This window comes from Eschscholzia californica, unplaced genomic scaffold, assembly GCF_041429995.1.
Source record: "Eschscholzia californica isolate CP2 unplaced genomic scaffold, dmEscCali1.0.p SCAF_2, whole genome shotgun sequence".
NCBI classification, from domain to species: Eukaryota; Viridiplantae; Streptophyta; class Magnoliopsida; order Ranunculales; family Papaveraceae; genus Eschscholzia; species Eschscholzia californica.
The window spans coordinates 24949816-24964596 of NW_028238309.1; positions in this window are offsets into that span (position 1 = coordinate 24949816).

Below are 14781 nucleotides of genomic sequence, written 5' to 3' on the forward strand. Positions count from 1 at the left end.
TTACCGGCTAGGGGTAAGTCTCGTTCTCGAGGAGACGTTAGTGCATTAGCTAGTGCCTAAATGGGCTGGAACTATCTAACGCACTCTAGGCTCTCCTGAGGAACTCTCCTCTTATTGGGACCGCACCATGGGTGGGCAGCTAATCACTGCTATTGCTTGCTAGACTAAGAAAATTGGTTTTGTATATAATATATATGGTAACTGGTTTGATAACTTGTTTTGTCATGATGTTTACAATTAAATGAACTTTTGAAAACGTGGTGTTGCGTCATTTTCTTTGGTTTTCGTTTATTGGCTTTTCGTTGTTTCCAAGTTATGTATTTAATACAGAAACCAAAGTCTAATATGTATATAAGTAACACTTAAGAGTTGTTTATAGATTGTATCGACGTTTATGAGGCTTTTATATTTTTGTGGTTCGGGTTTTGACCCGAAACTGAGTTGGGTTTGTTTAGCTTCCGCTTGTAGCTTATTTCTTTGTGTATGCGAATGTATGGTTTGCATGACAGGTTTTGTAGGTGCGATCGATTCGATTTACGGAGCAGACTCTGCCGGATTTTAGTCTCGTCTTTGAATTGCCGGGGCGTGGTCGTTGGGACACAGAGCATCACAGGGACGGCTAGCGGAGCAATGATGCTAAATTTCGTAATCATCGATAAGCTGCATTCATACAACATCATCTTGGAAGAAATTTCTTGAGAGAATCAGGAGCTATAATATCGATGAACCATCTGATGATAAAGTTCCCAATCTTGGGAACAAGCCGCGTGGGCATGGTGAAAGGAGACCAGGCAACGACCAGAGAGTGTTACGCAATCTCGGCTCGGCACTGCAGAAGAAGGGCAACAGTTCCAGCCCCCACGGGCGAAAGAGAAGTCGCTAATCGCTAACGCGCACAGACATGCAAGAATAACGCTGCGCAGGTCACCATCTGATCATCTCCTCCTTGGGTTTTTATCCAAAATATATTTCTGCGAATAAAGTCGTTAGGCAGGGGAAGTAGTGCTACCAGCTACATATTTATTAATAAACAAAATATTTTAGCCAAAAGGAGACACTATAAAAGGAGGAGTCCTAGTCAAACTCACTTTGCTTTGGCAAAACAGGTAGCTTTTGTAGCTAAGGCGATGACCAGAAGCCTCAAGGAGCAGTCCTAGTTAAGCTGAAACTTTACTCAAGTAAAACTGACCCTTCACCAAGGTCTTAAGGAGGAGTCCTAATTAAACTGACCGTGCTCAAGCCAGCAAATTAGGCAGCTCTGGTAGCTACGGCGACGACCAGATACCTTATAAGGAGAAGTCATAGTTAAACTCACTTTACTCGAGTGGAACGCGGTCCCTACTGAGTATCCTAAGGAGAAGTCTTACTTAACCTACAGCCCTGGCAAAGGTGACCGGGGGTATAAAGAGAAGTCCTTGCGAAACTAGTCATGCTTAGGCAGACAAAACAATCCTGGTAGGGAAAGCAACGATCGGGGGTACGGGAGGAGTCCCGACGAAACTAGTTGAGCTCAAGTCAACGAAACCAGCCTTGATAGCGAAAGCTATGACCAGGGGTCTAAGGAGAAGTCCAAGTTAAAACTGTTACGCTCAAGCCAACGAAACCAGCCCGGTTAGCGAAAGTCACGACCAGGGGTCCAAGGAGAAGCCCTAGCTAAACTAGTTGCGGTCAAACCAACGAAACCAGCCCTGGTAGCGAAAGCCACGGCCGGGGGTCCAAGGAGACGTCCTAGCTAAACCAATTGCCAATGAAAAACAGCTCTGGGAGCAGCAGCCATGATCAGGGGCAAAGTCCAGACCCGAAAGGCATTCAAAGCTACGCAGTTACACTAATTTGGGTTCTATTTTGCAGAAGGAATTAGTAAGCTTAGGTCATACTAGAATAAATCTAAGTTATACTTTTTGCAGGGGCGATTATTCGGAGCATGCGTAGTAAGATTAGGGAAACTGCATTAGTAAGCGTAGGATTAATCAAATTGACTGTTTGTTTTGGTATATATACATATATAAAAAGAAAAAACAGGGAAACGTCATTAATGAACAACTATGGCACATCGGAAGAAGAGGAAGGAGCAGCAGGAGCACCGCCAACGACCACCGAGGCTTTGATAATCACAACAGCAACCGACCACCCCCACGATGGCGAACCAAAAACCCGACGGTCGAAAAAAGAACAGGTTCAGAGGCACTTGTGACGCCGATTAATGAATAAACCAGGGGATAGAGAGGATTGGCTACGACCCACGCCGAAAGATTGTCATCATCCAGAAGGTCTCGAGGACGAAGGATCTCAATGAAACCTTTACCGGCCTCTTCCATGCACAAGTTCTCAACAGAGGAATTATCGTCATTCAGGACCATGTAAAAAGAGACCCTCACGTCGCCACCAGGAAGAGTTTCATTGACCATTAGAAGACTCATAACGAGAATTGCAAGATACTCGTACTGTACTTTCAGGCATATTTATAGCACGAAGGACAGTCATGAATGGGCACGGTCACCGAAGAGTCACGACGAACATAAGTGAATGTAAGACGAACAGATTGGCGCGCAAAAAGGAATTATCAAGAGAAACAACATAAAGGCGAAAATTAGTTCCATTAATTCTCAAAGCAGGACCTATTACAGAAGAAATTGCAGAAAAGGACGCTAAAGTTACAACATGCATTCAAGTCTATTACCAAAATGAATATAGAACCCTCAAAGAAAAACCGAGGGCAAGGAAAAAACCAAAGAACGTGAACGGCTAGAAGAGCAGTCACGCAATCCGGTAAGAGAAATGCTACCAGGTACCCCGTTTTCAGAAGAGCAGCCAAGACAAGAAGAAAATCGAGGAAAAAATAACCCTCTTGTCGTCATCACCTTGCCCTGAGCACCTCAGTTGGAGGCAGCACGGGTAACCCTACTACTTGTGGAATCTACCAAAATAGGACATGGGGTTACCACGACCATTATGGAGAAGTCCACCCTTTACCACGGTCATTATGGAGAAACGTCCCTGAAACAGGTAGCTAGTATGAAATCGAACAGAGGCCTCATCTTGCATCTCCGATGAAAACAGAAGATAAAAAGCAAAGTAGGGAAAAATATTTGCAGAGGAAGGACCTTCTCTTCTCTGACTTTTGATGGTGAGGAGTTAAAGAACAAAAGTAGGTTATTTATACTGGGAAGGAATAGCCAAAAGACTTCTTGAAAACAAGTGAGGGGTCATTAAAGTAAAGACCAAACAAATCTCGAAAACGTTCAAGGGAATTGATGATGCATAAAATGTCCAGACGTTGACTAACGTCTGAAGAGTGAAAGATCTGACCAGAAGTCTCTTAGAACGACTCGGCTTAAGGCAGCAGGACAACTAAAACCCCTGATGGTCCACCACACATTCCCCTAACTGGGAGGTCGACTAGAAGAAACCAGCTTTGCACAAAACGCCCTCGGCATGGATAGATCAGCCCTGGGATCTTCAAAGGAATAAAGGGGGGTCTCCACAGGTCCGGCCCATATCTTACGCCCAGAACTGGGAAGATATCAGCGTTGCGCGACCTAATGACTTAATCCCGGACTTTCCAGAAAGATCTCTGTCGGTTACATGTCTTGAAGTGTTTAAGCACGATTGGACTCCACGTATCTAAAAGAGGAAACTTCTCCTTTAGAGTTTATCACTCCGACAAGATATCAACAAAGTATCCTTGAACTTAGGAATTTCCCTTATCAAAGATCCGGGATAGACTCGAAGAGAAACCCTAGATACGCGAAAGAGGTAAATTCTATTACGATTTAACAGCAACCGCCTCACCAGTGCCACTAAGGACAGTCGACCTACCTTCGCCTATAAAAGGCCCCTCACATCGTCCTTCAAAGGACACGATCTATGGAGAACAAACACACCCTCTCTCCTAAAAATAAGATCTTTTCATACTAGAAGGATCACCCCCAAAAACAGAGTTCTCATAACTCGCCCTCCAAAAGGATCAATCAATATTCATTCTTTTACTGCAAAGAGCACCCTGACTGTCTTGAGCGTCAGAGCGGTTTACGAACCCTTTGCAGGTTTTCCCCCCTTTGGGAACAAACGAACAGGAGCAAGGAATCAGGAGCTGGAGCAGGGAATCAGGAGCTGGAGCAAGGAATTAGGAGCTGGAGAAAAGACTCAGAGCAGAGGAGCGGAGCAGAGTAGAGAAACAAAGCTGAACAGAGGAATCTCCCCTCTCTAAACAGAATATACCATCATAACAGAGGTTGTCATGCATCAACTCCCTTTTTCATGCTGATTTAACCGGGAGCCAATTTTCGACATCAGCATTCGGCGCTAGAAGGAGGAGTCTCTCCAGCAAATTCGCACATTCGGTAACTCGAATCCTACTTAATACTTTTTCAGAACTAACTACTCACCTGAGCTCTTCAGGCAAACATGTCCTGAGACGAGCACACTCCACGTGGGACACCCCGCAGATCCCGGAGCGCAGATGAGCTCGCGTTGGAACATGAACAACTCAAGACTTATTACCACCGAAAGGACGAGGATGCAAAACGATTGGAGGAAAGCCTCCGCAAAGCTGAAATAGCCAGGAGGGCTGCAGCACCCAATGAAAGGAAAGAAGTGCTCAAGACGTTCGCGAGAAGGCTCTTCTCGCCTAGCGACTACAATGCACCCGAGACCCCAACTCTGCAACCAGGCGACCAGATGCGTCTGGAGAGCATCTTGAGGGAACAAGGAGTGCAAAACCCAGTTGAACCTTATACCCCCAAGAACGTTAGGATAGACGAGGGGTGCGTGGACGACCCCACCCTCTGCGAGTTGCTCATACATCAAGTGGCGGAACTAACGAGAGAAAAAGAGAAGGACAAACTCTGGAGAAGAACGGTAATTCGGCAGCCACCTCTTTATCGGGAAATACTGGAATCCGAAAAACCGACAAACTTCAAGTGCCCCACGCTGGAACACTATCACGGCGTGGAAGACCCAGGAGTATTCATCAACAACTATGTCGCGAGGATGAATCTATGCACGACCAACCGAAATATATGGTGTGTGGTATTCGCCACCATCCTAAAAGGGCCAGCTAAGGCATGGTACCAAGCGCTAACCCCGGGGTCAATAAAGTCTTTTGAACAGCTCGCCCAAGCTTTCTGCGAAGCTTTCCGAGGAAACACCAGCATCAAGAGAGGGACCGACGAGCTATTCAATGTGGTATAAGGAAAGAGCGAAACTCTAGCAAGCTACTGGCAGAGATTTCGCAACCTTATGGTACAGGTTCCCGACCTGGAATCAAACGTCGCTTTTGTCGCCTTATAGAGAGGTCTCAGACAGGATGGCGTAATCAAAGATATCTCGGGGAAAAAGCCAGGCAACCTCGCAGATCCGATAGAAAGGTTGCAACAGTTGATCAGGACAGAGGAGAATTACTTGCGGATGAAGGAGGTGGCCAATATTTCTTATGAAAGTGAACGCCACCGAAAAAGAGAACCAGAGGAAGTCAGGTTACCCAGGGAACGAGAGCAAGGCCAGACGCCCAGGGCTGATTTCGCAGCATACACCCCCTAATGAAAAGAAGGGAGGAAATCTTGCAGGTACTGATAGCGAAAGGAAAGGTTGAACTGCCCAAACCCAATGACGATCGAGGAGAGTTCGGATCCAAAGATATGACTGCGTGGTGTGCCTTTCACAGAGGCTACGGCCACAAGACTGACGACTTTCGGCACCTTAAGAATCTGATTGAGGAGATGGTAAGAAAAGGAAAACTGGATAAATACATCCATAAAGAACAGTGACCCTACGAATACCGAAACAAAAAGCTAGTAAACAGGGCAGGAATCAGATCGAGATCTGAAACCAACAGGCAGGGCCCTACTTCTAGAAAAGCAAACAAAGGTTCAGAGGGGTCCACCGGAGTAATAGGGAATATCAATACCATAGTAGGAGGACCTACCCTCAGAGGAGAAACCAAAGGCGAGCAGCGCAGATACGTCAACGAAGCAAGGAACCGGCCAGTCTTTCTAATCAAGCCTGCCATGGAAACTCCACCCATTGTATTTACAGACGACGATCTGGTCGGGGTAATAACTCCGCACGCAGATCCGCTGGTAATAACAACCGTAATTGCTAATTGGAGGATATGACGCATTCTAGTCGATACGGGGAGCTCCACAGAGGTCATGAGTCGAATGTGCTTCCAAGAACTCGGGGTATGCGAACGCCATCTCAAATCTTATAAATCCTGCTTGATAGGATTCAGAGACAATCCGGTCGAAACAGATGGAATAGCGACCCTGCCAGTACTGATCGGCGAAGGAGAATCAGCAAAGGCGATAATGCTAAACTTCGCAATCGTCGATAAGATGTACGCTTATAACATCATATTGGGCAGAAAATTCCTGAGGGAATCAGGAGCAATAGTTTTCATAACCCACCTTATGATAAAGTTCCCAATTCCGGGAACGAATCTGATCGGGACGGTCAGAGGAGACCAAAATATAGCCCGGGAATGCTATCTCGTCTCTGCGTAGGGCTGCGAGCAAGAAGAAACGAATCCAGTCACCATTGGAGGAGACAAAGTGTTCTACGATGACCCGACGGCAGATATGCAGAGCTGAAAAACTAAGGTCATCACTACCCCTACTATCTTCCTTTTTTGAATAAAGCCATTAGGCAAAAGAAGTAGCATTTCTAGCTACATATTTTATCTTATAAAATAAAAATATTTTTTAACACAAAACGCTTTAACAGGAGGAGTCTTAATTAAACTCATCTCGCTCTTAATTGAGCAGGCAGCCCTGACAGCGAAGCCACGACCAGGGGACCTAAAGGCAGCCTTGGTAGGTGAGAGCAGCGACCAAGGGCCCTAATTTAAAACAGCCCTGCTAAGCGAAAGCCATAATCAGGGACAGGATAGCCTCTGTAGCCACGGCAACAACTGAGGGCCCCAAGGAGCAGTCCTAGTTAAACTGAACTTTGCTCGAGCAAAAACCGACCCCTCACCAAGGTCCAAAGGAGAAGTCCTAGTTACACTGATCGACCCACACCGGCAAAGGAGGTAACTCCGGTAGCTAAGACCACAACCCGAGGCCTCACAAGGAGGAGTCCTAGCTAAACTCAACTCTTTGCTCGAGTGAAACGCGGTCCCTAAGGATCCCCAAGGAGAAGTCCTAGATAAAACTTCCTCCCCGATGAAGGTGACCGGGGGTATAAGGAGAAGTCTTTGCGAAACAATTCATGCTTAAAATTAGGAAGACGGCCCTGGTAGCTAAGGCCACGACCGTGGGCACAAGAGGAGTCCTGGCGAAAACAAGTCGAGCTCAAGCCGACGAAAGCAGCCCTGCTAGCGAAAGCCACGACCAGGGACAGGACAGCCTCGGTAGCTATGGCGACGACCGAGGGCCCTAAGGAGAAGTCCTAGCAAAACTAGCCAAGCTCAAGCAGGCGAGACCAGCTTTGGTAGCGAAAGCCACGACCAGAGGTCTAAGGAGAAGTCCTAGCGAAACTAGCCAAGCTCAAGCTGGCGAGACCAGCTCTAGTAGCGAAAGCCACAACCAGAGGCCTAAGGAGAAGTCCTAGTTAAACTAGCCAAGCTCAAGCTGGCAATATCAGCTCTGGTAGCGACAGCCACGACTAGAGGTCTAAGGAGAAGTCCTAGCGAAACTTGTCGAGCTCAAGCTAGCGATATCAGCTCTGGTAGCAAAAGACCCGATCAGAGGTCTAAGGAGGAGCCCTGGTAAAACTAGTTATGCGAAGACAGCGCTGGTATAAACAACCAGGGACAGAGCGAAAAACTGTAACACTATTCAAAACTTTTTACGCAGGGCTAATTCGGGTTCTATTTTGCAGAAGGAAATAGTAAGCTTAGGACATGCTAGACTAGATCTGAAATTATTTCTTTTGTAGAAGCGATCATTCGGAGCATGCGTAGTAAGCCTAAGAAAAATTGCATTAGTAGGTATAACGTTAATTACATTAACTTTTCAATTACATATTTAAGAAAATAGGAAAATACAGTTTGGCGGCAAGCTCTTATTCGTCAGAAGAAGAAGAAGGTGACGAAGGACCGCCTATATCCACCGAAGCCCTGATCATGACGGCCAGAAGGCGACCACCCCCACAACGACGAACCAGAAAACCCACAGTAGAAAAAAGAGCAGGTTCGGAAGTGCTGGTAGTACCAGTCAAAGAATAAACCAAATGATAAAGTGGCCTAGAAGAACTGAGGGTAGAAAGGTGATCGTCATTCATAAGATCCTGCGGACAAAGGACGTCAACAAAACCCTCACCAGCCACTTCCATGCAGAAATGCTCAATGGAAAAATCATCACAGTTCAGAACCATGTAGAAGGCAACTTTAACATCAACACCAGGGAGAGTTCCGTTAACCATTAAAAGAGGCATGGTGAGATTTAGAAAAGTTATTTTTGCCTTAAACATCTATTTATAGGGAAAAAATGCCATGATGATGGGCCGTGATCAACAAAGAGTCGCGGGAAACTAGCAGACCCAAACGTGGGAAACAAAGGGAAGCACAAAAGTAACGGAGAAAAAGTAATTCTTTATTAATTCATAAGAAGGAACTATTACAAAAAAAATTACAGAAAAGGACGCCAAAACCACTACTGACATTTGGGTCTATTACAAAAGAAATTACAAAAATCCAATAGTTGAAGGGCAAAGAAAAAAAATCAAGAAACGTGAGCCACAAAAACAGTCACACGTCTCTGCTGAAGAGGAAATGAAAGTCTACCAAATATCCCTTCCCAGAAACGTAGACAGGACCGGAAGACAACTGAGGACAAAAGAACCCTCTTGGCATCATCACCTTGTCCTGAACACCTAAGCGGGAGGAACTACTGGTGATCCTTACCCTCTTTTGAGCTCAAACATAGCAGCACGTGAAATTATCACGACCATTATGAAGAAACCCATCCTTTATCACGGTCATTATGAACAAACATCCATCAAAGCGAACGCTTGGCATGAACTCAAACAGAGGCCTCATCCCGAACCTTTGGGAAGTAAACAGGAAGAAATAACGAAGCAACAACAGAAGGAAAGAAATCTCAAAATTTTTCTCAAACTTTTTGGTAGTGAAGAATTGGGAGGCCAAAGCAGGCTATTTATAGTAAGAAGGATAACCAAAAGACCTCTCGGAAATAGATAGGAAGTGCAAACGGCTCAAGAACTGCGGTTACCAAAGAGGCTTCCGCGGGTTTCAAGGAGACGTGCTTCATTCACTAGTCACGACACTCCACGCGTCCACGAATGACAGAGCAGGTTTCCGTGTGAAAAGATCCAAAAGATCAGCGCCGGAAGCACATATTCAGAGGATTAAATCTGTGACGTCATAAAATCACGCATGGAGAGGAATTAATTACTTATGCAGAAGACAAAACGTGTCTTGGAATAATAAGCCACGTGTCAGAACGCAGCCGGATCAACCCTAGCAAAGATAACACTTAGTCAAAGAAAATCTCCAATTCATAAACGTCAATCAGCTCCGGAGTATTGGCAGGAAGACAAAATTCCACCAAACAACCATGGTCTAGGTAAGGCCCAAAGAGCTTCACGATACAGCTCTGGGACAGGTAATACTTTCGATTTCTGCCCTTCAAAGTAAAACACCCGAGTTACTTCTACTCCTTAGTCTCTATACTTTCAACTAAGGAGTAGCGGGACTCATTATGATGCATAAAATGTCCAGACGTTGACTAATGTTTGAAGAGTCAAAGATCAGACCAGAAGTCTCTTGGAACGACTCGGCTTAAGGCAGCAGGACAGCTAAAACCCCTGATGGTCAACCACACATTCCCCTAACTGGGAGGTCGACTAGAAGAAACCAGCTTTGCACAAAACGCCCTCGCCATGGATAGATCAGCCCTGGGATCTCCAAAGGAATAAAGGGGGGTCTCCACAGGTCCGGCCCATATCTTACGCCCAAAACTGGGAAGATATCAGCACTGCGCGACCTAATGACTTAATCCCGGACTTTTCAGAAAGATCTCAGTTGGTTACACATCTTGAAGTGTTTAAGCACGATTGGAATCCAAGTATCTAATATAGGAAACTTCTCCTTTAGAGTTTATCACTCCGGTAAGATGTCAACAAAGTATCCTTGAACTTAAGAATTTTCCCTTATCATAGATCCGGGATAGACTCGAAGAAAAACTTTAGATACGCGAAAGTGGTAACTTCTATTACGATTTAACAGCAACCGCCTCACCACCGCCACTAAGGACAGTCGACCTACCTTCGCCTATAAAAGTCCCCCCACATCGTCCTTCAAAGCACACGATCTCTGGAGAACAAACACACCCTCTCTCCTAAAAATAAGATTTCCTCATACCAGAAGGACCACCCTAAAAAACAGAGTTCTCATAACTCACCCTCCAAAAGGATCAATTAATATTCATTCTTTTACTGCAAAGTGAACCCTGACTATCTTGAGCGTCGGAGCGGTTTTCGAACCCTTTGCAGGTTTTCCCCCCTTTGGGAACATACGAACATCAGCAAGGAATCAGGAGCTGGAGCAACGAATCAGGAGTTGGAGCAAAGAGTCAGGAACCGAAGCAAGAAGCAAGGAGCAGAGAAGCAGAGCAGAGGAGCGGAGCAGAGTAAATAAACAGAGCTGAACAGAGGAATCTCCCCTCTCTAAACAAAATATACCATCATAACGGAGGCTGTCATGCATCAATTCCCTTTCTCATGCTGATTTAACCGGGAGCCAATTTTCGACATCAGCAGGAATAATGACTAAATGATACACACATCTCAAGACGGGTCGAATTCGAGGGGATATCAGCGGGTTTCGAGGAAACACATCAACTCTCCTACTAACAAAGCGCCAAGGATCCACGCATGATGACGGAACTGCCGTGCGCAGTTACCTACAAATCTATCGGCGAAAACGCGTGATCAGAAGAACAATTATGTGACGTCACATAATCACGCATGAAAAGGGAATGAATTGCTTGAGCAGAAGTCGAAACGTGTCTCGGGAGAACAAACCACGCGTCCATCAGTCCAAGACAAACACAACTTGAATCAATTCTGGCATGTACAGCCTTAGAGGAAAGAGGTTTTATCATTAGCAGTATCTACCAGCTCGGTGTAAATCATCTTAGGAATATGGAGCTTTGGGAAACCAAAAGAAAGACCGAGCTTCACGAAACAGCTCTGGTCCAAGTAAAATCCTTAACTTCAAGGTTTTCAATGTTTAAAACACACAACTTACTTCTACTCCTCAGTCTCATTACTATTGACTAAGGAGTGGCGAGACTCATGATGATGCATAAAATGTCCAGACGTTGACTAACGTCTGAAGAGTCAAGATCAGACCTGAAGTCTACAGGGTCAAGTCGGCTTAAGGTGGCTGGACCGCTGAGCTCCTGATGGTCCACCGAATGTTCCCCTAACTGGGGGGTCGGCCAGAAGAAACCAACCCTGCAAGATGCCCTTGGCATGGAAAGATCAGCCCTGGGGTCTTCAAACGAGTGAGGGGGGTCCAAACAAGTTTGTCCTGTGTCTTACGCCCAGAACTTGGGAGGCAACAGCGGCAAGCGACCTACCGACTTAATCTCGAAACTTCTAGAAAGATCTCAGTTGACTACACATCTCGAAGTGTTTAAGCCAGTTTTGACTCCACGTATCCAAAATAGGAAACTTCTCGTTTAGAGTCTATCTCACCGACAAGATATTCCTACGGAGAATCCTTGAACTTAAGAACTTCCACTTATCAAAGATTCAGGATAGACTTTGAGAGAAACCCTGGATACTCATGAGAGGAAACTTTCCCTTCGGTTTGACGGCAACCGCCTCACCACCGCCACTAATCACAGTCGGCCTAACATCGCCTATAAAAGGCCCCCCACATCGTCCTTCACAGGACATGATCGATTGACCCCAAAAAGATCACAAGAAACTCAGAGTTCTCATAACTCTCCCCCCAAAAGGATCAATCAATGTTCATTCTTTTACTGCAAAGAGAAGCCTGACTGGCTTGAGCGTCGGAGCGGTTTTCGAATCCTTTCCAGGTTTTCCTCCCTTGGGAACAGACGAACAGAAGAAAGGAGCAAGGAGTTGGAGCAAGGAGCAGGAGCCCAGAGCTGGAATAAAGAGAAGAAGAGCAAGAAGCAGAGTTGGAAGCAGGAACGCCGGGCTAATCAACCCCCAACATAACGGAGGATTCATACATAATGGAGCCTGTCATGCATCAACTCCCTTTTTCATGCTGATCTAATAGAAGGCCAATTTTTGACATCAGTAGATCCTACAACGGGTTACACCAAAGAGTGGTGGCTTGATCAGAGAGGGTTGACTAGAGGCAACAAAGCAAAAGGATGGATTAGATCCAATTTTATGATCCCAAAAGGTTCGGATTGGATCCGGATAAAGATAGGAAAAATAGGGCCCTAAAGGAAACCCGGATCAAAGGAGATAGGCCAGCCATGTTATGTCCGACCATATGAAGTGGGCATCCAGGACCAGCCCACTAATGCGGTTGCCTTATGAAGGAGATACATTCTAAGTCTGAAGGTATGACCTTCCTGATAGAAATATATCCTAAAGGTCTGAATGTATAACCTTCCGAAGGAGTGTCCTTCAACCAAAATGGCAATGCGTATGATTTGGCTTATAGGATAATGATGACCTTATTTGGAAGATCAATCAATCTGATTAGATTAGAACTCGTAATGCTTTGCTAGAAGCCGCTTACAATTGTCGGACTTCGGTTATCCGCGGCTAACATAGACCGGATCCTACAACGGGTTACACATAAGAATGGTAACTTGAACAGTAAGAATAGATTGACGGGAACTAGTATATAGATGGATATGATCCAGTCTGATGATTCTCAAAAGATAGAAAAGAATCAGGCTCGAAAGAGAATCCTGAAAATAGCAAAACCCACTTTTAAGGGCAAACAAGGGATTCCCTTAGAGGGAGATCCTGGCCGGCCACTTAAGGGGATTGGGCCGGTCAGACTATGACCATTAAAGGCCAGTCTGGCCGGCCATAGCATAAGGAAACCCTAATTAGTGTTTACCCCTAATTAGGAGTTTCAGTTAAATTTAACTCTAACTTATGCTTACCTTTTCTGAGGGACTTTTAGGATTCCTTATTTAAGTAAAACTCTACTAAGGTAATGCCTATATAAGGACTAGTTATGAGTTCAGAAAAGGTGTGGAAATTTCTCAGAAGGAAATCACTCTCTTCACACAACTATTACAGAGATAGAAATTTAGAGAAAAGTTCCCATTCTATCTATCAAAGTCTAGAAGAAGGAGTTCTTCAACTCTACCTTCAAGAAGGTCCTAGCTGACTGAAAGGAGTGAGTTCAAGTTATACATTCGGGTGCCTCAAGTAGAGGAGCTACACTTAAAGCTCTTTATCTTCCGAATACTGGTCGGAATTTAGTTCGTGGGAAAGCAAATAAAGGTATTCTTGTTCCTTCTAGTTCATAGATTAGTTCAAGTATAGATCCTGGACAACTTAGTGTTAATCATATGATGATTGAGATTCTGCTTGCAACACTAGTAACATGATTAAGATATGTATTAGATACATGTAATTCCATACAGTGGCATCACGAGCCGTTTGCACGAAACTATCTTTGGCTAGAACGAACTAGATTCAAACTTGAGATTGATAGATAGAATTGTTTGAATAAAGATTCGGACAAAACTTTGAATTATATTTAAACATAATCAAACATGTACTTGAAAGAGTTTCAATGCATGGAATCATTAGATTTGATGTTTTTGAAAAGTGTTTTCAAAAACAGATCTAACGGATTATAAATTTTGAAAAACAAGTTTCAAAATCACGAAGTTTTGGTGTTGAATAATGAAAAAACAACAGCTTTTCACCATGAAAACATTAGGAAGAAGAAGGAAGAAGATGGGGTCGTTTGGCGTTTTTAGAAAATTCTAAAAACCCACTGTTCTTACCGGCCAGCTGGTCTCGGGACAGCGTCCCGAGACCGAGAAACACGGGACTAGAAGTCCCGGTCCGAGTAGGACCTGGTTTCCTAGTCCCAACAGGACTGGGAGTTCGAGATTATCAAAACTTGGACATCCCAGACCCGTCTAGGACGCGTCTGGGAAGTCCCAGTCCGAGGCAGACTAGGACGGTCTGAGACGTACGCGTCTCGGACGCTGGGATTCCCAGTTGGTCTCAGTCTAGGACCGAGTCCAGAGAAGCACGTCCAGACGCACTTAGAGTTGGACTGGAACGGCCAGACGCGTCTAGGACGCATGCACTTACAGAAACCTCTTCTGAAGAGGAACGTAAGCAGGTAGACTTAATCCAAAGAAAGTCGAGACCACTAACAGGGTTAGTGATAATCTCCATAGAAAGTAAACTCAGAGATGGATTTATTGACATGGACGCATGCACTATCATTCGACAACTAAGGGAATTGTTCCACTCACAATGTCGAATGGAAAGATACAAGATCTTTTAATCTATGCTGGATAAACGTCAAAAGGAAGGGAAACCAGTCCGATACCATGTTTTAGAAATGATGGATCATTTAAATGACTTGAAGTGGTTGGGAACCCCTAGGGATGATTATATGGCTGTTGACATGATCTTGCTATCCCTGCATGAAAGCTTTGAGGAAGTAAGAAACAATTTTGAACTGAAATTTGGATTAGTGTCACTAGAAGGCTAGCTTGCGATTCTGGAAGTTACTGAAAGTAGATCCAGTATACCTGAAACTACAGAAGAAATTCCTAGTGTTCAAGAAGGTACCAATCCGAGAACGAAAGGCGTTAGGAGGAGAGGGCGCTCTAGGACAAG